At 42.4% G+C, this 23,794-nt stretch overlaps 1 long non-coding RNA gene across 2 annotated transcripts in view; it reads right to left on the bottom strand.

The window, feature by feature from the left end:
* Positions 1-9,731: 9,731 nt before the first annotated feature.
* Positions 9,732-23,794, bottom strand: part of LOC134349367 (uncharacterized) — an 80,451-nt gene continuing 66,388 nt past the window's right edge. The window contains exons 3-4 of one of the 2 annotated variants that reach the window (XR_010018659.1): positions 9,975-10,156; positions 9,732-9,880 (exon numbers count right to left, since the gene is read on the bottom strand). This is a non-coding gene — a long non-coding RNA (uncharacterized LOC134349367). The remainder of the gene's footprint in view (positions 9,881-9,974; positions 10,157-23,794) is intronic. The other variant, XR_010018658.1, reaches the window with a different exon arrangement.

Genomic DNA, 23,794 nt, shown 5'->3' with positions numbered 1-23,794 from the left:
CATTCCCAACAGCATATTATAAATATTAGATATAGATCCATTATAAAAAGGTTTCAGATTAAAGATTACATCTAGTAGATTCTCATCAGGACTTTTAGGAAATGTACTTATTTGAGACCGTAAAAAATCTCTTATTTGTAGATATCAAAAAATGCGCTTTGGGTAAACTATATTTAGTTGACAATTGTTCAAACAAAAAAAGACTTCCCTCTACAAACAAGTCCTGAAAGCATTTAATACCTAATCTATCCCATTCTTTAAAAGCCACATCAATCATAGAGGGTTTAAGAACATTATAAGTGTCTATTTAAAGAAAATTTTCTTACTCTATTGAATCATGTAAAAAGAATACTATCAAATTGGTCGCCTCTTTCGTTATCGTTAATTGGTCGAATTAACTCTATCAAAATGAATATATTACCTAAATTTATTTATTTTTTCAGGCATTGCCGGTTTTCATTCCTAAATCCTTTTTTGATTCTCTTGACTCTATTGTATCTTCTTATATATGGAAGAAAAAGCGTTCTAGATTAAATAAAATTCATCTTCAGAAAGATAAAAAGAAGGATTGGCCTTACCAAACTTTAGATTTTATTATTGGGCAGTTAATATAAGAAATCTTACATTTTGTTTATATTATATAAATTGTGAGGATTGCCTGATGTGGGTTTTTTTAGAAGCTAATTCTATTAATAAATTCTCTATTATTTCTCTTCTTGGATTCTCACTTCCTTTGTCTTTGAGTAAGTTAACTGATAATCTGGTAGTTAAACACACTGTGAGGATTTGGATACAATTCCGAAAATATTTTGGCTTATTGCGATTTTCTCTTTCGAGTCCCATTTTTTCTAATTACTTTTTTAAAACCTCTATGATTGATGTGTAGATTTTTAATGTCTGTTATTCCTTTTCCCCCTTATGTCCTAGGTAGCATTAATCTGAGCAGATTTGGAGTGTACATAATGTTTTCTGAAATTTGTTATTTCAGTTCTTATTTTTCTTTGTAAATTTTCCATCATTATTATTGTTATTATTATTATTTATTTTTTCTCTTGATTTTTGTATTTGCACAGTTTCTTATCCTTTGCACACTGGTTGTCTACCCAGTTGGCGCAATCTTTCATTGATTCTACTGTGGTTATTATAATTATTGAGTATGCCCACAAGAACAAGAATCTCAGGGTTGTAAATGGTGACATATATGTACTTTGATAATAAATTTACTTTGATCTTTGAAATTGGAATTGGAATTGGTTTATATTTGTCACATGTACTGAGATACAGTAAAAAGCTTGTCCTGCATACTCTCATACAGATCAACTCATTAAACAGTGCATTGAGGTAGTACCAGGCAAAAAATGACGGAATGCAGAATAAAATGAAACGACCATAGAGAAAATACACTGCAGGCAGACAATAAGGTGACAGACTGCGAGTTCAAGAGTCTGGGGAACAATTCAATAGTCTTATAACAGTGAGGTAGAAGCCGTCCTTTAGACTGGTGGTACGTCCTTTGAAGCCTTTGTATCTTCTGCCCAATGGGAGAGGGGAGAAGATAATGTTTAGGATGAGTGGTGTCTTTAATCATGATGACACAAAGGTTGGAGGCGTTGTAGATCATGTGGAGGGCTGTCAAAGGTTACAGCGGGACATCGATAGGATGCAAAACTGGGCTGAGAAGTGGCAGATGGAGTTCAACCCAGATAAGTGCGACGCGGTTCATTTGGTAGGTCAAGTATGATGGAAGAAGTAATGGTAAGACTCTTGGCAGTGTGGAGGATCAGAAGGATCTTGGGGTCCGAGTCCATGGGCACTCAAAGCTGCTGCGCAGGTTGACTGTGTGATTAAGGAGGCATACGGTACATTGGCCTTCATCAACCATGGGATTGAGTCCAAGAGCCAAGAGATAATGTTACAGCTATATAGAACCCTGGTCAGACCCCACTTGGAGTACTGTGCTCAGTTCTGGTCTCCTCACTACATGAAGGATGTGGAAACTATAGAAAGGGTGCAGAGGAGATTTACAAGGATGTTGCCTGGATTGGGGAACATGCTTTATGCGAATAGGTTAAGTGAACTTGGCCTTTTCTCCTTGGAGCAACAGAGGATGAGAGGTGACCTGATAGAGGTGTACAAGATAATGAGAGGCATTGATCATCTGGATAGTCAGTCAGAGGCTTTTTGCCAGGGCTGAAATGGCTAGCACAAGAGGGCACAGTTTTAAGGTGTTTGGAAGTAGGTACAGAGGAAATGTCAGGAGTAAACTTTTTATGCAGAGAGTGATGAGTGTGTGGAATGGGCTGCCAATGATGGTGGTGGAGGCGGATACAATAGGGTCTTTTAAGAGACTCTTTGATAAGTACATGGAGTTTAGAAAAATAGAGGGCTATGGGTAACCCTAGGTAATTTCTAAAGTTAAATACATATTCAGCACAGCATTGTGGGTCGAAGGGCCTGTATTGTGCTGTAGGTTTTCTATGTTCTATGATTTACTGAGGCAGCGAGAAATATAGACATGGTTGGAATGCTGGTTACCATGATGTGCTGAGCTGTGTCCACACCTCTTTGTAGTATCACACACCTCAGGGGTGTGTGCTTAGCCCACTGCTCTACTCTCTATATACACACGACCATGTGGCTCGGCATAGCTCAAATACCATCTATAAATTTGCTGATGATAGAACCATTGTTGGTAGAATCTCAGGTGGTGACGAAAGGGCCTGCAGGAGTGAGATATGCCAACTAGTGGAGTGGTGCCACAGCAACAACCTGGCACTTAATGCCAGTAAGACGAAAGAGCTGATTGTGGACTTCAGGAAGGGTAAGACGAAGGAACACATACCAATCCTCATAGAGGGATCAGAAGTGGAGAGAGTGAGCAGTTTCAAGTTCTCTGAGGATCTAACCTGGTCCCAACATATCAATGTAGTTATGAAGAAGGCAAAGCAGTGGCTATACTTTATTAGGAGTTTGAAGCGATTTGGTATGTCATTAAATACACTCAAAAACTTCTATAGATATACTGTGGAGAGCATTCTGATGGGCTACATCACTGTATGATATGGGGGAGGGTCTACTCCACAGGACCGAAAGAAGCTGCAGAGGGTTGTAAATTTAGTCGGCTCAATCTTGAGTACTAGCCTACAAAGTACCCAGGATATCTTCCGGGAGCAGTGTCTCAGAAAGGTAGCTTCTATTATTAAGGAAATCCAGCACCCAGGGCATGCCCTTTTCTCATTGTTATCATCAGGAAGGAGGTACAGAAGCCTGAAGGCACACACTCAGCAATTCAGGAACAGCTTCTTCCCCTCTGCCATCCAATTCCTAAATGGACATGGAATCTTTGGTTACTACCTCTTTTTTTAATATACAATATTTCTGATTTTACACAGTTTTAAAAAATCTATTCAATATATGTAATTGATTTACTTGTTTATTTATTATTATTATTATTTTTATTTTATTTTTTTTTCTCTCTGCTAGATTATGTATTGCGTTGAACTGCTGCTGCTAAGTTAACAAATTTCATGTCACATGCCGATGATAATAAACCTGAATCTGATTCTGATTCTTGCAATCATATGCAGAGCAGTTTCCATACCCAAGCCATGATGCACCTGGTTGAATTCCTCTAGCATCTTGTTTTCGTTGCTCTGGACTTCCAGAATCTGCAGATATCTCTTGCGCTCATGCATCCAGATAGGATGCTTCCTATGGTACATCGATAAAAATTTGTGAGGGTCAACATGGTCGTGTCAAATTTCTTTAGCTTCCTGAGGAAGTAAAGGTGTTGGTGAGCTTTCTTGACCATTGCATCTACCTGGTTGGACCAGGTCAGTCAACTGGCGATGCTCACTCCTAGGAACTTCAAGCTCTCAATCTTCACAACCACAGCACTGTTGATGTAAACAGCAGCCTGTGCACCACTCCTTTTCCCAAAGTCAATGACCAACTTTTGTGCTTAACTAACATTGAGGGAAAGGTTGTTCTCATGACACCATGTTACTAAGCTCACTATCTCCTTCCTGCACTCTGACTCATTATTACGTGAAGTACGGCCCAGTATGGTGGTATCAACTGAAAACTTGCAGAAGTTGGAGCAGAACCTGGCCATGCGATCACGTGCGTAGGAGGAGTAGATCTGGGATGCAAGGATCCAGCCTTGTGGAGCAACAGTGTTTAGAATAATCATGGCTGAGGTCAGTTGTTGGTCAGGGTGTTGAGGGTCTATTTGCAGAGGGAGGTGTTGATTCTCAGTTGTCCGAGTTTGGTGGTAAGTTTGCTTGGAGTTATAGTACTGCAGTCAGAGCTGAGGTCAATAAACAATAGTCTAATGTAGGAAGAGCTAGCTAGAAGTCACAAATTTAAGGAATGATTTGTAGGAAAGTACAAAGGCAAATTTCAGGGGGAGAGTTGAGTGAATGAGTGATTGAGACCATAAGATATAGGAGCAGAATTAGGCCATTTGGCCCATCGAATCTGCTCCACTATTTCATCATGGCTGATTCATTTTCCCTCAGGAAGTTGATTGAGGTAGTCATACGCTTCTGGCATTCTGTGACTATTTAAAGGGACTCTCAGTCAAATCCTGAGGTTTGTCATCCTCTTGTGATGCATTCCGAAGGACTGGAGCCAGGTGCGGAGGAAGGGCAGGATCCCCAGGAAGAGGCGGAAACAAAAGTTTAAACTTCAGATTCAGAGTCTCGGAGGAGCACCACGAGGTAACTCATCCTCTCCGGCCACAGTGAGAATACCAGCAGAGCCCTGGAGGAGCGACACCACGAGAATTCATTCTCTTTGACATAATGACCAAACCTCAGGCACTGACTGAGGGCCTTCTTCAAATAATCACAGAATGCCAGAAACATATGACCACCTCAATCAAATTGACAAGATTAACCAAAAACACAAGGGCTTAACCACTCCAATCAAGACCCTGATAAGTAAATTCAGGTGCTCATAAACCCAAGCACCTCAACACTCGATGCCGTGCCGCCAGGTTCACGACAGTACAAGGACTCTCAAGCCCCTCTGCACCTCAGCTTTCTGAATGTTCTCTCCATTTAGAAAATAGCCTATGCTTATATCTCTTCTACCAAAATGCATGGCCATACACTTCCTGAAATTGTACTCAGGAATGGGCAATTTCTTTGCTTATTCTCCTAAACTGTCAGTCTTTCTGTATCTTCTCTACTTCCTCAAAACTACCTGTCCCTCCACTTATCTTTGTATTGTCTGCAAACTTGGCCACAAAGCTATCAATTCCATCATCCAAGCCAGTAACATATAATGAAGAAAGAAGCAGTCCCAACAGAGACTCCTGCGGAACACCACTAGTCACTGGCAACCAAACAGAAAAGGTTCCCTTTATTCCCACCCTGTGCCTCCTGCCAATCAGCCACTGTTTTATTTGTGCTAGAATCTTTCCTATAATACTATGGGCTCTTAACTTGTTAAACAGCCTCATGTGTGCCACCTTCTCAAATGCCTTCTGAAAATCCAAGTATTCAAGATCTACCAATTCTCTTTTGTCTTGTTATACCGCTTATTATTTCTTCAAAGAATTCCAACAGATTTGACAGGCCAGATTTTCTCTTCAGGAAACCATGCTGACTAAGGTCTATTTTATCATGTGCCTCCAAGTACCCTGAAACCGGATCCTTAACAATCAGCTCTAGCATCTTCCAACCACTGAGGTCAGACTAACTGGTGTATAATTTCCTTTTTTTCTGCCTCTTTCCATTCTTAAAGAGTGGAGTTGAAGGTATGGATGATAGAGATAGAACACTTAAATTTGGGTAATTTGCATCTGGTGAAGAGACCACTGCACAGGATTGGAAAAAGCAGTGGGAAGTTGCAAACTCAGCCAGTTCCACCATGGGTACTAGCCTCCCCAGCATCCAGGACCTTCGAGAGGAGATACCTCAGAAAGGCAGCATGCATCATGAAGGAGTCTCATCACCAAGGGCATGCTCTCTTCTCATTGCTCCATCGAGGATCAGCTTCTTCCCCTCTGCCGTCAGATTTCGGAATGGACATGGAACCCACGAACACCACCTCAGACTTATTCCTCTCTTTCTGCACTACTTATTTAATTTAATCCTATATACAGTATATATTTTTTTTCTTATTGTAACTTATAGATTTTATTATTATGTATTGCAGTGTACTGCTGCTGCAAAACAACAAAATTTCACGACATATGCCAGTGATATTTAACTTGATTTTGATTTCAAAAAGGAGCAGAATTATAAATGAGGGCTTTAAAATCTGGTGCTAGGTTCGAAGTGCAGACCTTCAGACACAGGAGTTAAATATGAACGAGACTGTGTGAATTGGGACACTGGCAGCAGATCTTTGTGTGTCCTTTTATTCATGCAGGATGAGAATTGGTGCCCAGCCATGAGGGCACAGCATTGTTCGCTGTGTGTAGCTAGGCTTGACTCTATTGCATCCAGAGTTCTTTACAACCAAAATGTTTCTCTCTGGTCAGCAGTATAATGTAGAAACTGAGGGAGGTCACTCACACAGAATTGACCAGAGGAAATAGTTTCTTTCCAGATTATACTGAGAGACGATGATTATCCAAGAACTTCTGTCAGATTTTGGTGGAAAGGTAAAGCACCTGAATATTAAATGTATTCCCCTCTCTACTAGAGCTTTCTGACCTGCTGTGTACTCCAGCATGTTAGATTTATATTTCAGATTTCCTGCATCCTCTCTGCATTGCCTCACTGTTTATCATTTAGTATCGCTTTATCTCTGTGGATAACTGAGCCAATATGAAACCTTGCAAGTGGAACAAGTCTTACCTCACTACCATTCAGGGCTCTAAACGGTCCTTCCAGGTGAGGCAACACTTCACCTCTGAGTCTGTTGGGGTCATCTATTGTATTTGGTGCTCCTGGTGTGGCCTCCTGAATACCAATGAGACGCAATGCAGATTGAGAGACTGCTTTGCCGAGCACTTATGCTCTGTTCACCAGAAAAATTGGGAGCTCTGGAGGCCACCCATTTTAATTCCACTTCCCATTCCCATTCCAACATGTCATCCATGACCTCCTCTACTGCCACAATGAGGCCAAACTCGGTTGGAGGAGCAACACCTTATGTTCCATCTGAGTAGCCTCCAACCTGATGGCATGATCATCGATTTCTTGAACTTCCGGTAACCTTCACCATTCCTCATCCCTATTTCCCTCTCTCACCTTATCTCTTTACCTGCCCATCACCTTCCTGTAGTGCTCCTCCCCCTTCTGTCCTCTCCTATCAGGTTCCCCCTTCTCCAGCCCTGTATCTCTTTCACCAATCAACTTCCCAGTTTTTTACTTCACCCCTCCCCCTCCTGGTTTCACCTATCACCTTGTGTTTCTCCCTGCCTCCCACACACCCCACCTTTTTAATCTACTCCTCATCTTTTTTTTATCCAGTCCTGCTGAAGAATGTCAGTCAGAAACATTGACTGTACTCTTCCGTAGATGCTTCCTGGCCTAATGAGTACCTGCAGCGTTCTGTGTGTGTTGCTTGTACAAAGCAAGAGACGGCATTTTACTCCCAAAACTCTGGACATTTCAAAGCCACTGCATTGGCTGACATGTTCAATAACTCCAGAATTGTGCTAGAGCATCGGGGTCAGCAATGTAGGTTTTCACAAATGAAACAGTGGAGGCAACTCATTTGCAAAGCCGTAGCCACTCAGTTATTGAAGACCAAAAGACTGAACTCAAAGTACGGTAAAAGCCCTTTACGTAATTACATCATCATGTCAGACCAGCCTCTTAAAGTGAAATCCCCAACTCAATGCCGATGGTTGTGAATTATGTACATTTCCACCAATTACATTACCCTGCACCATCAGAAAAATGATGTTCTGTTCCTTAACTTTACACTGGATCTTGCTGGAGGAGTACAAAAGGCCACAAACACATGATCAGAGTTGGTGCAAGATGGAGAATTAAAATGAGGCAACTGGAAACTCAGGTTTGCCCCTCCAGACTGAATAGAGGTGGCATGAAAAGCAGTCACCCAACCCGCATTTGGTTTCTCCATTGTAGGAGATACCACATCATCAACACTGAATGCAATACACTAGGATGCAGAGGTACAGTTATTCTACTTTGGTGTGAGAAAAATCTGCTCTCTACTCCCCTTTCACTGCTGGACAACTCAGGGTCCTTTAGCACCCTCACTTATTATTGGTTGGCCCTGGGTATCAGTGTTTTAAATGGCCTAGGAGGTAGGGAACTTCAACAGGGTTTCAGGCCTTGTCCATTTGCTTGCCGAGCTTATGAAGCTCTGTTACATTTTACTCTACAGCAGAATGTCTAAGCATAAAGGTGCCATTGTGCTACAATCCAGAGATGTTGCTAACCATTGATTTGCCTGTGATGAAGGAATGACAGCAATCATCTGTTATATTCAACTTGCCCCTAGATTTCCGCAGATTAAACTTAACTTTTATTTAACTTCAGCAATAGAAGAGAGGACCCTAAGGACAGAGCTGAGTGAACAGAGCAAGCATCTATCTCTTGAACCTGTCATCTTGACCAGTCCTTAATGAGGTGTGCAGATTCTGAATAGGGAGTTCAATTGCAGGAGGGAAAGAAAGTTCAGAGAGGGAGAAGACAAAAGAGAAGGAAACTGTTTAAGATTATATTTTTAAAATTTCCAACAGGTTATTAAAATATGAAATGATTATATACTACCTTTGTAAAAGTTAATTTTTAGTTCTGAGTTGAGAGCATGGTGTTGGCAAGCAGTATTTGTGGAACAGCAGAACAACTGGACGGCAATCTTGATTTCTATGATAAACATGATTACCAGAAGAGGCTGTGAGATATACAGCAGTGAGCTCTGCTATCTTCCATTGCAACACACAAAATGCTGCAGGAACTCAGCAGGTCAGGCAGCATTTATGGAAAGGAATAAAGGGTCTATGTTTCAGGTTGAGATCATTCATCAGGGTACACTTTGAGTCTTTATCTTGTGTTTATGTGTGTTTCTGATATCTTCTGCTGTTATTTTCACACAAGATCCACCCCATTCCAACATCTATTGGTGTGAGCCTGCAATCTGTCATTTGGGCAACAATTGCTTGGTCTCATATTTTCACCTCCCAAGTCCATCTTCCTCAAAGCTCCAGACGTGAAACACTTCAATCAGGATTTCTCTCTGGCATGGCACTAAAGTAGCTAAGGAGCTGATTATTGACTAGAGGAGGAAGAAACTGGAACTCTATGAGCCAGTCCTCATCAGAGGATCAGAGCTGGAGAGGGCCAGCAAGTTTAAATTCCTCGGTGTTATCATTTCAGGGGATCTTCCTGGCTCCAGCACTTAACTACTATTATAAAGAAAGCACAGCAACGCCTCTACTCTATTAGAAGTTTGTGAAGATTCACCATGTTATCTAAAGCTTTGATAGACTTCTATAGATTTGCAGTGGAGAGTACATTGACTGGTTACAACACAGCCTGGTATGGAAGCACTAGTGACTTTGAAGGGAAAATGCTACAAAAATTGGTGGATATGGCCCAGTGCATCACGTGTAAAACCCTCCACATTATTGAGCTCATTTACATAGAGCACTGTCACAATAAAGTAGCATCCATCGTCAAGGACCCCTACCCCTATGCTCTCTTCTTGCTGCTGCCATCAGGAAAGGGGTACAGGAATCTCAGGACCCAACCACCTATGGACTCACTTTCAAGCACTCTTCATTTCATAACTCCCAGTATTTATTGCTAATTAATTTATTATTATAATCTTGTGTTTTTTTGTATTTGCATAGTTTGTTGTCTTTTGCAAATTGGTTGTTTGTCCGTCTTGTTCTGTGCAGTCTTTCAATGATTTTATCATATTTCTTCGCATTTACTGTGAAGACCTGCAAGAAAATGAATCTCAAGGTTATATCTGCTGACTTTGAACTTTGAACTTTAAATTCAGAAATCATATCCTAGGTAGCTGTCTTTTGCCACCTGACTGCAGCCTTTGATAGAGTTAATCTTCATCCATTTGAGTGAAGCTGCACCCGTCTGCTTTCATCCCTGCAGTATCTATTCAGCAAATCACCTGAAATGGATTCTTTCCCAGCACCCATTGTTTCCTCTGCTGTGTCCTTTCCATTACTTCTCCTCAGGCCGTCTCTCATCAAAGTCCTCTGAAAAAAATTGCAACATGAACTACAATAACACGCAGTTCTATCTTGCCAACACTTCAACAAAGTGGACACTTGAGAGGGAATCTTATGAAATGGTACTGCTGGTATTGAGATTTACAAACAAAAGCCCATACCAGGAAGCAGTGTCGGAATTCAGATGCAGGAATTAGGATATCTAATTTTTAGTTGTTATAGTGCTTGCATCCTTCTAAAATTACTGGAACAAAGTTGCTCTGGATCATGAATCAATTAAATAGCATTTCTTTTCTTCCTGATGTATACACATTAAAAGTAATTTCAGTACTGAGTGTGTTGGTTTTACCATAATGGCTCACTGAAGTATAATGTGTGTTGGAGAATGAATAGCAGCCTTGGGCATTGATGAAGATTGTGCTGAGAGTGTGATTGGACTGAACACTGATTAGTCTTTCTGAGCTCGTTGACTTCATTAACTTTGCCTCCAACTTTCACCCCGCCCTCAAGTTTACCTGGTCCATTTCAGATGCCTCCCTTCCCTTTCTAGATCTTTCTGTCTCTGTCTCTGGAGAGAGCTTATCTACTGATGTCTACTATAAGCCTATGGACTCTCACAGCTACCTGGACTATTCCTCTTCTCGCCCTGTCTCTTGCAAAAATGCCATCCCCTTCTCACAATTCCTCCATCTCCGCCGCATCTGCTCTCAGGATGAGGCTTTTCATTCCAGGACAAGGGAGATGTCCTCCTTTTTTAAAGAAAGGGGCTTCCCTTTCTCCACCATCAACTCTGCTCTCAAACGTATTTCCCCCATTTCACGCACATCTGCTCTCACTCCATCCTCCCACCACCCCACTAGGAATAGGATTCCCCTGGTCCTCACCTACCACCCCACCAGCCTCCGGGTCCAACATATTAATCTCCGTAACTTCCGCCACCTCCAACAGGATCCCAACACTAAGCACATCTTTCCCTCCCCCCCCTGCTTTCCACAGGGATCGCTCCCTATGCGACTCCCTTGTCCATTTGTCCCCCCCATCCCTCCCCACTGATCTCCCTCCTGGCACTTATCCCTGTAAGCGGAACAAGTGCTACACATGCTCTCACACTTCCTCCCTCACCACCATTCAGGGCCCCAAACAGTCCTTCCAGGTGAGGCATCACTTCACCTGTGAGTCGACTGGGGTGATATACTGCATCCGGTGCTCCCGATGTGGCCTTCTATATATTAGCGAGACCCGACGCTGACTGGGAGATTGTTTCGCTGAATACCTACGCTCTGTCTGCCAGAGAAAGCAGGATCTCCCAGTGGCCACACATTTTAATTCTACGTCCCATTCCCATTCTGATATATCTATCCACAGCCTCCTTTACTGTAAAGATGAAGCCACACTCAGGTTGGAGGAGCAACACCTTATATTCCATCTGGGTAGCCTCCAACCTGATGGCATGAACATTGACTTCTCTAACTTCTGCTAATGGCCCACCTCCCCCTCGTATGCCATCCCTTATTTATTTAAAAACACACACTCTTTTTCTCTCTCTCCTTTTTCTCCCTCTGTCCCTCTCACTATACCTCTTGCCCATCCTCTGGGCTTTCATCCCCCCCTCCCCCTTTTCTTTCTCCCTGGGCCTCCTGTCCCATGATCCTCTCATATCCCTTTTGCCAATCACCTGTCCAGCTCTTGGCTCCATCCCTCCCCCTCCTGTCTTCTCCTATCATTTTGGATCTACCCCTCCCCCTCCCTCTTTCAGATCTCTTACTAGCTCTTCTTTCAGTTAGTCCTGACGAAGGGTTTCAGCCCTAAACATCAACCGTACCTCTTCCTAGAGATGCTGCCTGGCCTGCTGCAGTCACCAGAAACTTCTATGTGTGTTGCTTGAAATTCCAGCATCTGCCAACTCCTCGTGTTTTAGTCTTTCCACAGCTTCTTCTGATTGGACGCATTTAGCAATTGGAGTCATTGAAACACCAAGAGGTTGTTTTTAAAGCTTTTCTCCAAGTATTTTGACATTGGCAACAGATTCTTTTTTTACATTCCGACATGCAATGGATTAAGGAGGAGGAGGAGGAGGAGGAGAAGATGGCAGTGCAACGCAGCACGCGCGGCCTCTCCGGGGAATGATATCTGTAATCTGTCAAGTAGGGTACCGTACACAATTCTGATTTGGGGGAGACAGACGTGAGAGTACGGAGGAACATCTGGAGAAACGACTGAAATGCCCACTTCGCTGCCACTGCTACTGTGTGGTAACCAGAATCTCCAGAGCAGAAGGCCCCGAATCCTCAGCTTTGCTTGTTTTGGTGGCCAGGGCTAGGTCGAAGGCACTCAGCAGAAGGTGGCGCTCGGGAGGCTGTATCAGAGGGGCTGGTCGGAGGCTCAAAGTTTTCAGATGGACGGACTCGGTGTCAGCTGTGATCGGCTGCTTCCAAGGCATCAGCAGTTGTCGGTGCCTGGAGGTTTATGGCAGGGAGTTTCTCCCTTTTGCCGCCTGCTATCAGGGACTCAGGAGTCGATCAGGACTTTGAGACTTTTTTTTACCATGCCCATGGTCTGTTCTTTATCAAATTATGGTATTGTTTTGCACTGCTGTAACTATATGTTATAATTATGTGGTTCTGTCAGTGTTAGTCTTTTGTTTGTCCTGTTTTCTGTGATATCACTCTGGAGGAACATTGTATCATTTCTTAATGCATGTATGCATTTCTGAATGACAATAAAAGAGGACTGAGTGTTCTCATAATCTAAAAATTCTAAGTGTGACCATGATAAGTTTAATTTGCTATCATACCACATATTTTTGCTGACTTCTGAAATTCTAAGTTCGCTCCTGAAATTTAATTGCTCAAACAACTCTGTAAATTGAAATAACACTTGAATATTCAATAAGAAATGGTGGCATTTTTGACTGAGTTTAGCTCACAGCTCTGCACATTCAAGACAAAATTTGGGAACAGTTAAGACATTAGCAAAATGATAGGAAACAATGAATGCTTGTCACAATAGTCATGCTGATGTGGGGGTGGGGAGAAGAGGGCCATGCTATGAATTGTTCCAGAGCTTTAAACTTGGAGCACTGCTATTTTCTAAATGGTATCAGCCACTTGGATTCAGAGGTGCAGTGTAAATCAGTAAAATTTATGGACAATGTCAAACCATGAAATGCTGTGGAATTGAATAGGCTGCTTGGAAAATAAATGGGACACTAAATATAAATGTGGACTGATGACATCTAATTCAGGGATATTCGTTGGACAAAGGCAGAAGAAATAACATGCACACTGATTTGAGTTAAAAGAGCTTATTTCAAAATATTAATTGTCCCAAAGTTCAAAATGCCTAAACAATAAAAACTTCTAACAAAATGTTAAGCTGCAAAGAATAAGTTGATAGAATTCATAATCAAATTTTGTGCTGCAGGGCTCAGATTGCATTCTGAGTACTGTGTCCATTTCTCCCTGCAGAACAACATGGAAGACTTCAAGCCCTGGAAACTGTGGAGACAAAAACTATGACAGATGCTTTTCTTTCAAAAACATAGCATTTTGAGATATAGAAACATAGAAACATAGAAAATAGGTGCAGGAGTAGGCCATTCGGACCTTCGAGCCTGCACCACCATTTATTATGATCATGGCTGATCATCCAACTCAGAACCCCGCCCCAGCCTTCCCTCCATACCCCCTGACCCCCGTAGCCACAAGGGCCATATCTAACTCCCTCTTAAATATAGCCAATGAACTGGCCTCAACTGTTTCCTGTGGCAGAGAATTCCACAGATTCACCACTCTCTGTGTGTAGAAGTTTTTCCTAATCTCGGTTCTAAAAGGCTTCCCCTCTATCCTCAAATTGTGGCCCCTCGTTCTGGACTTCCCCAACATCGGGAACAATCTTCCTGCATCGAGCCTGTCCAATCCCTTTAGGATCTTATACGTTTCAATCAGATCCCCCCTCAACCTTCTAAATTCCAACGAGTACAAGCCCAGTTCATCCAGTCTTTCTTCATATGAAAGTCCTGCCATCCCAGGAATCAATCTGGTGAACCTTCTTTGTACTCCCTCTATGGCAAAGAAGTCTTTCCTCAGATTAGGGGACCAAAACTGCACACAATACTCCAGGTGTGGTCTCACCAAGGCCTTGTACAACTGCAGTAGTACCTCCCTGCTCCTGTACTCGAATCCTCTCGCTATAAATGCCAGCATACCATTCGCCTTTTTCACCGCCTGCTGTACCTGCATGCCCACTTTCAATGACTGGTGTATAATGACACCCAGGTCTCGTTGCACCTCCCCTTTTCCTAATCGGCCACCATTCAGATAATAATCTGTTTTCCTATTTTTGCCACCAAAGTGGATAACTTCACATTTATCCACATTAAATTGCATCTGCCATGAATTTGCCCACTCACCCAACCTATCCAAGTCACCCTGCATCCTCTTAGCATCCTCCTCACTGCTAACACTGCCACCCAGCTTCGTGTCATCCGCAAACTTGGAGATGCTGCATTTAATTCCCTCATCCAAGTCATTAATATATATTATAAACAACTGGGGTCCCAGCACTGAGCCTTGCGGTACCCCACTAGTCACCGCCTGCCATTCTGAAAAGGTCCCGTTTATTCCCACTCTTTGCTTCCTGTCTGCTAACCAGTTCTCCACCCACACCAATACCTTACCCCCAATACCGTGTGCTTTAAGTTTGCACACTAATCTCCTGTGTGGGACCTTGTCAAAAGCCTTTTGAAAATCCAAATATACCACATCCACTGGTTCTCCCCTATCCACTCTACTAGTTACATCCTCAAAAAATTCTATGAGATTCGTCAGACATGATTTTCCTTTCACAAATCCATGCTGACTTTGTCCGATGATTTCACTGCTTTCCAAATGTGCTGTTATCACATCCTTGATAACTGACTCCAGCAGTTTCCCCACCACCGACGTTAGGCTAACCGGTCTATAATTCCCCGGTTTCTCTCTCCCTCCTTTTTCAAAAAGTGGGGTTACATTAGCCACTCTCCAATCCTCAGGAACTAGTCCAGAATCTAACAAGTTTTGAAAAATTATCACTAATGCATCCACTATTTCTTGGGCTACTTCCTTAAGCACTCTAGGATGCAGACCATCTGGCCCTGGGGATTTATCTGCCTTCAATCCCTTCAATTTACCTAACACCACTTCCCTACTAACATGTATTTCGCTTAGTTCCTCCATCTCACTGGACCCTCTGTCCCTTACTATTTCTGGAAGATTATTTATGTCCTCCTTAGTGAAGACAGAACCAAAGTAATTATTCAATTGGTCTGCCATGTCCTTGCTCCCCATAATCAATTCACCTGTTTCTGTCTGCAGGGGACCTACATTTGTCTTTACCAGTCTTTTCCTTTTTACATATCTATAAAAGCTTTTACAGTCCGTTTTTATGTTCCCTGCCAGTTTTCTCTCATAATCTTTTTTCCCCTTCCGAATTAAGCCCTTTGTCTTCCTCTGCTGAACTCTGAATTTCTCCCAGTCCTCAGGTGAGCCACTTTCTCTGGTTAATTTGTATGCTTCTTCTTTGGAATTGATACTATCCCTAATTTCTCTTGTCAGCCATGGGTGCACTACCTTCCTTGATTTATTCTTTTGCCAAACTGGGATGAACAATTGTTGTAGTTCATCCATGCAACCTTTAAATGCTTGCCATTGCATATCCACCGTCAATCCTTTAAGTGTCATTTGCCAGTCTATCTTAGCTAGTTCAAGTCTCATACCTTCAAAGTTACCCCTCTTTAAGTTCAGAACCTTTGTTTCTGAATTAACTATGTCACTCTCCATCTTAATGAAGAATTCCACCATATTATGGTCACTCTTACCCAAGGGACCTCTCACAACAAGATTGCTAATTAACCCTTCCTCATTGCTCAAAACCCAGTCCAGAATAGCCTGCTCTCTAGTTGGTTCCTCGACATGTTGGTTCAAAAAACCATCCCGCATACATTCCAAGAAATCCTTTTCCTCAGCACCTTTACCAATTTGGTTCACCCAGTCTACATGTAGATTGAAGTCCCCCATTATAACTGCTGTTCCTTTATTGCACACATTTCTAATTTCCTGTTTAATACCATCTCCGACCTCACTACTACTGTTAGGTGGCCTGTACACAACTCCCACCAGCGTCTTCTGCCCCTTAGTGTTACGCAGCTCTACCCATATCGATTCCACATCTTCCTGGCTTAAGTCCTTCCTTTCTATTGCGTTAATCTCTTCTTTAACCAGCAACGCCACCCCACCTCCCCTTCCTTCATGTCTATCCCTTCTGAATATTGAATATTCCTGAACGTTGAGCCCCATCCCTGGTCACCCTGGAGCCATGTCTCTGTGATCCCAACTATATCATAATCATTAATAACAATCTGCACTTTCAATTCATCCACCTTATTACAAATGCTCCTTGCATTGACACATAAAGCCTTCAGGCGCTCTTTTACAACTCTCTTAGCCCTTGTACAATTATGTTGAAAAGTGGCCCTTTTTAATGCTTGCCCTGGATTTGTCGGCCTGCCACTTTTACTTTTCTCCTTTGTACTTTTTGCTTCTACGCTCACTTTACACCCCTCTGTCTCTCTGCACTGGTTCCCATCCCTCTGTTGTGAACTAACCTCCTCACGCCTAGCCTCTTTAATTTGATTCCCACCCCCCCCAACCATTCTAGTTTAAAGTCACCTCAGTAGCCCCCGCTAATCTCCCTGCCAGGATATTGGTCCCCCTAGGATTCAAGTGTAACCCGTCCTTTTTGTACGGGTCACGCCTGTATGCATGAGTACTGTGTGATGCAGGAGGGAGCAGAGTCCTAGAGTTATAATGAAGCACCACTCGGTGTAAGTTCTCATCGTGACCATGACCCCATGGTTTCCTCCCACGTTCCAAGGATGTACGTGTTAATCAGTTAATTGGTCACATGGATGTAATTATGCAAAGTGGGATGGGCCTGTTACTGTGCCACACCTCCAAATAAAAATAAAAATGAAATAAAAACTTGCTTTTATGGAGCATCTTCACAGCTTACCATGCTAAAAACCGCTGCACAGTCAATGAAGTCATTTTGAAGTATAATTACTCAGGAAATATGTCAGCCAAATTGCACAGCAAAAGCAAAAGCAAAGTGGCAATGGTTAGTTATTGAGCCATGGTCTTGTACAGAATGGAAAAAAACCCTTCATCCCATCTTACCCCTTCCGACTTTTTCTACTAGCCCTATTTACCTGCATTTGGTCAATTTCCCTTTACGCTTTTCCTATCCATGTATCTGTCCCAACGTCTTTTAAATGCTGTGATTGTCCCTACCTTTACCACATCCTCTGACAGCTCATTCCATATCCACACCACCACCAGTCTGGGAAAGCTTGCCTCTCAGGTCCCCCTTATATTTATCATCTCCCACCTTAAACACATGTCATTTCAATCTCCTCTACCCTGGGAACATAAGACCATAAGACAAAGGAGCAGAAGTCGGCCATTCGACCCATCGAGTCTGCTCCACCATTTAATCATGAGCTGATTTAATCCCACTCCCCCGCCTTCTCACCATAACCTTTGATGCCCTGGCTACTCAGATACCTATCAATCTCTGCCTTAAATACACCCAATGACTTGGCCTCCACTGCAGCCCATGGCAACAAATTCCATAGATTCACCACCCTCTGGCTAAAAAAATTCTTTTGCATCTCTCTTCTGAATGGGCGCCTTTCAATCCTTAAGTCATGCCGTCTCGTACTAGACTCCGCACTACATGGGAAACAATCTTGCCATATCCACTCTGTCCATGCCTTTCAACATTCGAAATGTTTCTATGAGGTCCCCCCTCATTCTTCTAAACTCCAAGGAATACAGTCCAAGAGTGGACAAACGTTCCTCATATGTTAACCCTCTCATTCCCAGAATCATTCTAGTGAATCTTCTCTGAACCCTGTCCAACATCAGCACATCCTTTCTTAAATAAGGAGCCCAAAACTGCCCACAATACTCTAAGTGAGATTTTACCAGTGCCTTATAGAGCCTCAACATCACATCCCTGCACCTACACTCTATTCCTCTAGAAATGAATGCCAACATTGCATTCACCTTTTCACCACTGACTCAACCTGGAGGTTAACCTTAAGGGTATCCTGCACGAGGACTCCCAAGTCCCTTTGCATCTCAGAACTTTGAACTCTCTTCCCATTTAAATAATAGTCTGCCCGTTTATTTCTTCTGCCAAAGTGCATAACCATACACTTTCCAACATTGTACTTCTTTGCCCATTCTCCCAATCTATCCAAGTCTCTCTGCAGACTCTCTGTTTCCTCAGCACTACCGGCCCCTCCATCTATCTTTGCATCATCAGCAAACTTAGCCACAAAGCCATCTATTCCATAATCCAAATCGTTGATGCAACAATCCATCATATCTGTTCCCTGCTTAAAGGTCACCCATTAGTTTCCTCTGCTCTGTGAAAAACAGTCCCAGCCTGCTGAGTCTCCCCTTGTAATTCAAGCCCTCCAGTTCCATCAACATCCTTGTGAATTTCATTTGCCACTTCTTTCCCCATAACAAGGTGACTGGAACACTCAATATTGCATCTTGCTTTAGCTAGTACAATAAACTTCTTGTAATATTTTAATTGCAGACAGTCAACTAGCTGGGCCCTAATGGACATTATTGCTAATGTACTTGTGACACTATTTACCCTCAACCTACCCTCATCGCCCGAACCTATATTCAAATCCAACAAGACTTGAGCCTCACACATCAAAGTTGCTGGTGAACGCAGCAGGCCAAGCAGCATCTATAGGAAGAGGTGCAGTCGACGTTTCAGGCCGAGACCCTTCGTCAGGACTTGAGCCTTTCTGTAACAGATCCCCAAACCCTTGATACCAGTGACACCTACAGAAATCCAGTGTTACAGATCCAACTATCGACCTCTTCACCAGTCCCACTGACCCAATTCTCCTGCTGACACCCTTAATTTTCCATGTATATCAGACCTCAACAGCAGAGCCAAATTGGGAAAGGACTCATTTGCATGAATAGGGCCTCATTCTGTTGTTGGAGACCTCAAACAAAACCAGCACCTCCCCTCTTCCCCATTTCCACCCCACTGCTTTTATGAATACTGCAGAATTTCTAGCCTAGTTGTATGGTGGGAAAATCCTACGTTCTCCACTACCTTGAGAACAACACAAAATGTGACAAACAAAACAAACAAGAGTAAACTATTAAAATGTGAATAGTGAGTAGATTAGAATATAAACTCTGTCAGTTAAGTCATTCTCAAAAATTCACAGCTTATACTAATGTAACCTTTCTGAGTGGTGGAATGCTATAAACAGAGTAAAAGTAAAAATCATCTCAGCAGAGTATAAAATTAGGCATGCATTGAGGTGAACATTCACTTCCTGTGCCAGTGGGCCTTTTGTTTTTGCCAAGCTTGGCTTTCTAAACACAGAAGCTGCCACTTGCTGACCACGAAGTTCTAAACTCAAGCAGCGTAAGTTAAAATTTAAACAAATATCCATTGTTTAGCTTCTGGCTGTAAACAGGAGCCAGTCTTCAGTTAGACCAAATGATCATAAAATATAGGAGCAGAGACCATTTAGCCCAAGAAGCCTGCTTTGCCATTCATCATGGCTGATCCAATTTTCCTCTCAGCCCCAATTTCCTGCCTTCTCCCCATATCCCTTCATGTCCTGACCAATCAACAATTGATCAACCTCCGCCATAAATATACATAAAGGCTTGGCCTCCACAGCTGCCTGTGACAAAGAATTCCACAGATTCATCTCTCTCTGGCTAAAGAAATTTCTCCTCATCTCCATTCTAAAAGGATGTTCATCTATTCTGAGGCTGTGTCCCTTGGTCTAAGATCCTTCAGTTCTAAATGTAAGTGGAAAGCAGTAATCAGTGTGAAGTTAGTAAACACAGCTTTGCAAACAAGCTCTGTATATAGCAGATGCATTGTCTGTTGAAAGCAGGATGTTGGGTCTTATTGCTGCTCAAGAGGTGCAGTATAAGACAATGAATTATTTAGTGTGGCTTCTTTCAAAATACGGAATGTTGACTAAGTTGTTTAGTTCAAGGAAATCAGCAGACCAGATCGGGACAACTACTTAGCACATCAATAACTGAACTATTAATGTAGGAAGATTTATGTACCCAGAGAAGTTAGCTTTACAGTATTAATTGTAGATACCCAGGGTCATTCATCTGTTTTGTTGGTATGCCCTATTTAGCTTATAGCAATTGTACCTGTGTTTTGGAAGTCCTTTGTGTTTTAGAAACAGTTTGCAATTTTGCAATTTAGAAACGTTTTATAAGATAGAAGTCCTCTGTGAGTTTCAAACGTGCTTCAAGAATGTCGTTTAGATTTAAACGTGTATCACAGAAAATAATTGAGCTGTGTTTAAGCTACTTTGTTAGCTGGAAGTATCTTCTGCTTGGTCGGGAGCGGGAACCCACTGTTCAAATAGTGGGTATTGGCAGCTAAGCCTGCAGTGGAGTCTGAACAAGTCTCTGAAGATTGGGTAGTTTCTCCCTTTAATGGGGCACTCATGGCTACTTATATCCAACAAGGCTTTAGGTCTTCATCTGAGTTTAGAACTTCGTGGTCAGCAAACCCAGCACCATCACAGTCAGTGTCCAATGTGGTGACATTGTATCAAAGGTATTACTTTAGAAAGAATTTTTTCACAATAGCCCAACTCAGAGAGATCTCAATGAGTATAATGTCACCCCACCTAGTATTATACAATGGCCGACATCCTGGTTTTAGTAGTTGAACAGGCAAACACTAGTCTACATAATGAATGTGCTAATAATATATTAGAAATATGGGATATTTCTAATCCTGCTCTTCAAATTGAAAGTGATGAATATTTTATTCTTTGGTTCAGAGACTGGAATGATAAAGGGATAGAACACAGAGAGTAGGATGCAGATTAGACAGACCAAAACCCACTGTACTACCTGCTGGACTCAAACCAGCATAATTCATACCCAATCCCAACAATGCAGCAACAATTCATCCCTGGAGACAACCAATCGGCCTCTTTTTAAATATGCACCAAACAGCTGGGTGGGGACCACATGAGATGCGATATGTGGTATGTGGTAGAACCTGGTGATCCATATTTTAATCCGGATGCAGGGGGATATTGTGTGTTTTGTCCAGACACACGTGAGGTAGTGTCCACACCAGTGAACCCTCAAGGTACCAATGAAACCTGGAGACCAGATGCTCAGGAAGAACACAGGGACAAGTTCCTGTAAAGGGAGCGGCTGCAGCTTCCCAAGTACAAACTTCCCATCAGGTTTCTGGACTTCTGACCGTTCAGAGTTTGCAGGCAGTATGCACCACACCTCCAGTTGATGAGGAAGGAATTCTGAAGTGACTACTTCTGAATGCTGGGCAATTACAGGCCTTCTGAGCCAGTCATATTCCCCAACATGTACAGCAATTCTGTCAGTACTTTCAGCTGAATTTTGTCTTTTTGTGTGTTTTCCTCCTAGCCGTCAGTCTGTGGTTTGGTATTGCCATGTGCTCTTGTTTGTTTTCATGCCCCATGTGCTCTTGTCCCCGCTCCTGTTTTACTCCGGCCCCTGTATTACTGAGTACTCCACCTCTCACCTGTTTCTTATTATTACCTGTTTTGCTGTCTCTTCTGTCTCATTGTGCTCCACCCATCGTCTGCCTCTCAGTTTATTGCTCAGTGTATTTCAGTCCTGTGTTTTCACCTGTTTCTTGCTAGATTGTGCCAGTGAATTTTCCTGAGCCTTTCCAGCATTCGTATCTGAACTCTGTCCGTCCGAATATTGACTCTGCCCGTTTCCTGATTCTGGTTTTTGGATTTCTCTGGAATTTTTGATCTCTGCCTGAACTTTAACACTGACATTTTTTCCTCTTTGGATTTGCTACTCAGTAAGTATCACAGTGCACACAGTACTTGGTCTGCGATTGGGTCTCTGCTTCAGCGTCCTGACAAAATCTTATTAATGTTATTTCCAATAGTCTTGATACCACCTGCCCATAAGTGTGGAAATCCATGTCAGATTGGGCTTAATAGTGGTTTGTAAGATTAGAGAACAAATAACAAGGGCAGACTGGGACCTGGTTCCTTGTATAATGTTACCCCTTCACCCTAGTGAAAACCTCTGCACCATGTACAGAAAGGCCCTTAATCAACAGCTGATACACAAACGATTTCAAATTGTTGAAGAAATCCTGTGGACCCACATGGTGGTAGCAGGATTACTGCTTGTTCCCACACAAGGGTAATGAGGTACCAGCACAGAGTCCTCCCCTACCCCTCTGAAGGGAATGTAGAGTCAGTAGCAAAGTCATCAAACCTACTTCACTCGCTGGGTTCATCGTATCTGCAACATTCTCCTACATCAGCACCTTAGGAGGGAAGACGAGACTGGGAGGGGAAACAACACTGTAATTTAAACTTTCTCCGTAGATAACACCAAACTTGCCCCAGCAGGACTTGTATCCCCAGAATGCACGAAACCCTTATATTAAATCAGTTCGTGAGTCCACCAGAGAACCCCCGTACCCGATGGAAGGAGGAGGGTGAGATGTATCAAAAAGGTAAAACACATGCTTAGATCTGAAAAGCAACAAAAAATTCCTGTTCACGTGAGGAAGGACACATTGCCCAGGGATAATACACCTAGAACGCATTGTTGTTTTCGGAGTGAGACAGACTCAAACTCTGAGTTGCTGTTGTTTTGCATTTAATATTTGTGTTTATAATAACATTGTTCACTGCCTCCTTACTTACCAGTTGCTTTGTCACAGACAAAGTCGCATTTACTACGTGGTCTGGCTCAGACACCCCTAAAACACAATGACTCAGAGAATATTATTTAAGGGGATCAGCGAGCAATGATGATTCTAATTTAAATATCACTAAATGGTCCTTACTTCTTGGTTATATGTCAACTAATACACTAGAACACTTAATCCTTGCTTCTGGCAAAGTGTTCCTGTCCACTGAAACATTCCATCTTTGGCATTGCAGGCGAAATGAACATAGATATGTGGGAAGGCTAAGAAACAAAACAGATTGATTCCCACCCATAGAGGAGTCCCTTGACATGGATCCCTCTAGACGTAAAGAAAAGTATAGACACCATTATGTCATTGAATCGTCCAACTCATGGGAAAGTGACAATTTTCCGCATTTCTGCGTTATGTTTTAAATGGCTCAGCAAAGCCCTTTATCCAGTGTGGTGATGTCACGTGTAAGAAGGTGATTGGAGAAAGTTCTCAGTATGCACAGAAATGTTAGAGAATGATCCAGAACACATCTTGGTAAAAACGTGGTTTGGTTTTGTTGCTGTAAATAAAAGTTCTAATTCTTCCAGAATATGATTCTTTATTGTTAACCCACGGTGCTTATAAATATAAAGAACACAACATGGTGTCAGAAGTCGGTCTGGAAAAATAATACGTTTGTTAACATGGGAGAAGCGAAGATAATCAAAAGAAAAGTTCGTACTGTTTTGGTATTTGCTAACGGCTTGACAAATGGAAATTTTGCAAACCCCACCGACACTTCAGCTGACTAGGAACTTAGCTGAGAACTGGAGAAAATTCAAGCAGCGTTTTGAAATTTATTTATCGAGGATCGAAGCCGATAAA

This window comes from Mobula hypostoma, chromosome 7, assembly GCF_963921235.1.
Source record: "Mobula hypostoma chromosome 7, sMobHyp1.1, whole genome shotgun sequence".
Classification (NCBI taxonomy): Eukaryota; Metazoa; Chordata; class Chondrichthyes; order Myliobatiformes; family Myliobatidae; genus Mobula; species Mobula hypostoma.
The sequence above is the reverse complement of the archived record's forward strand: the minus strand, read 5'-3'. Positions and strand labels throughout refer to the sequence as shown.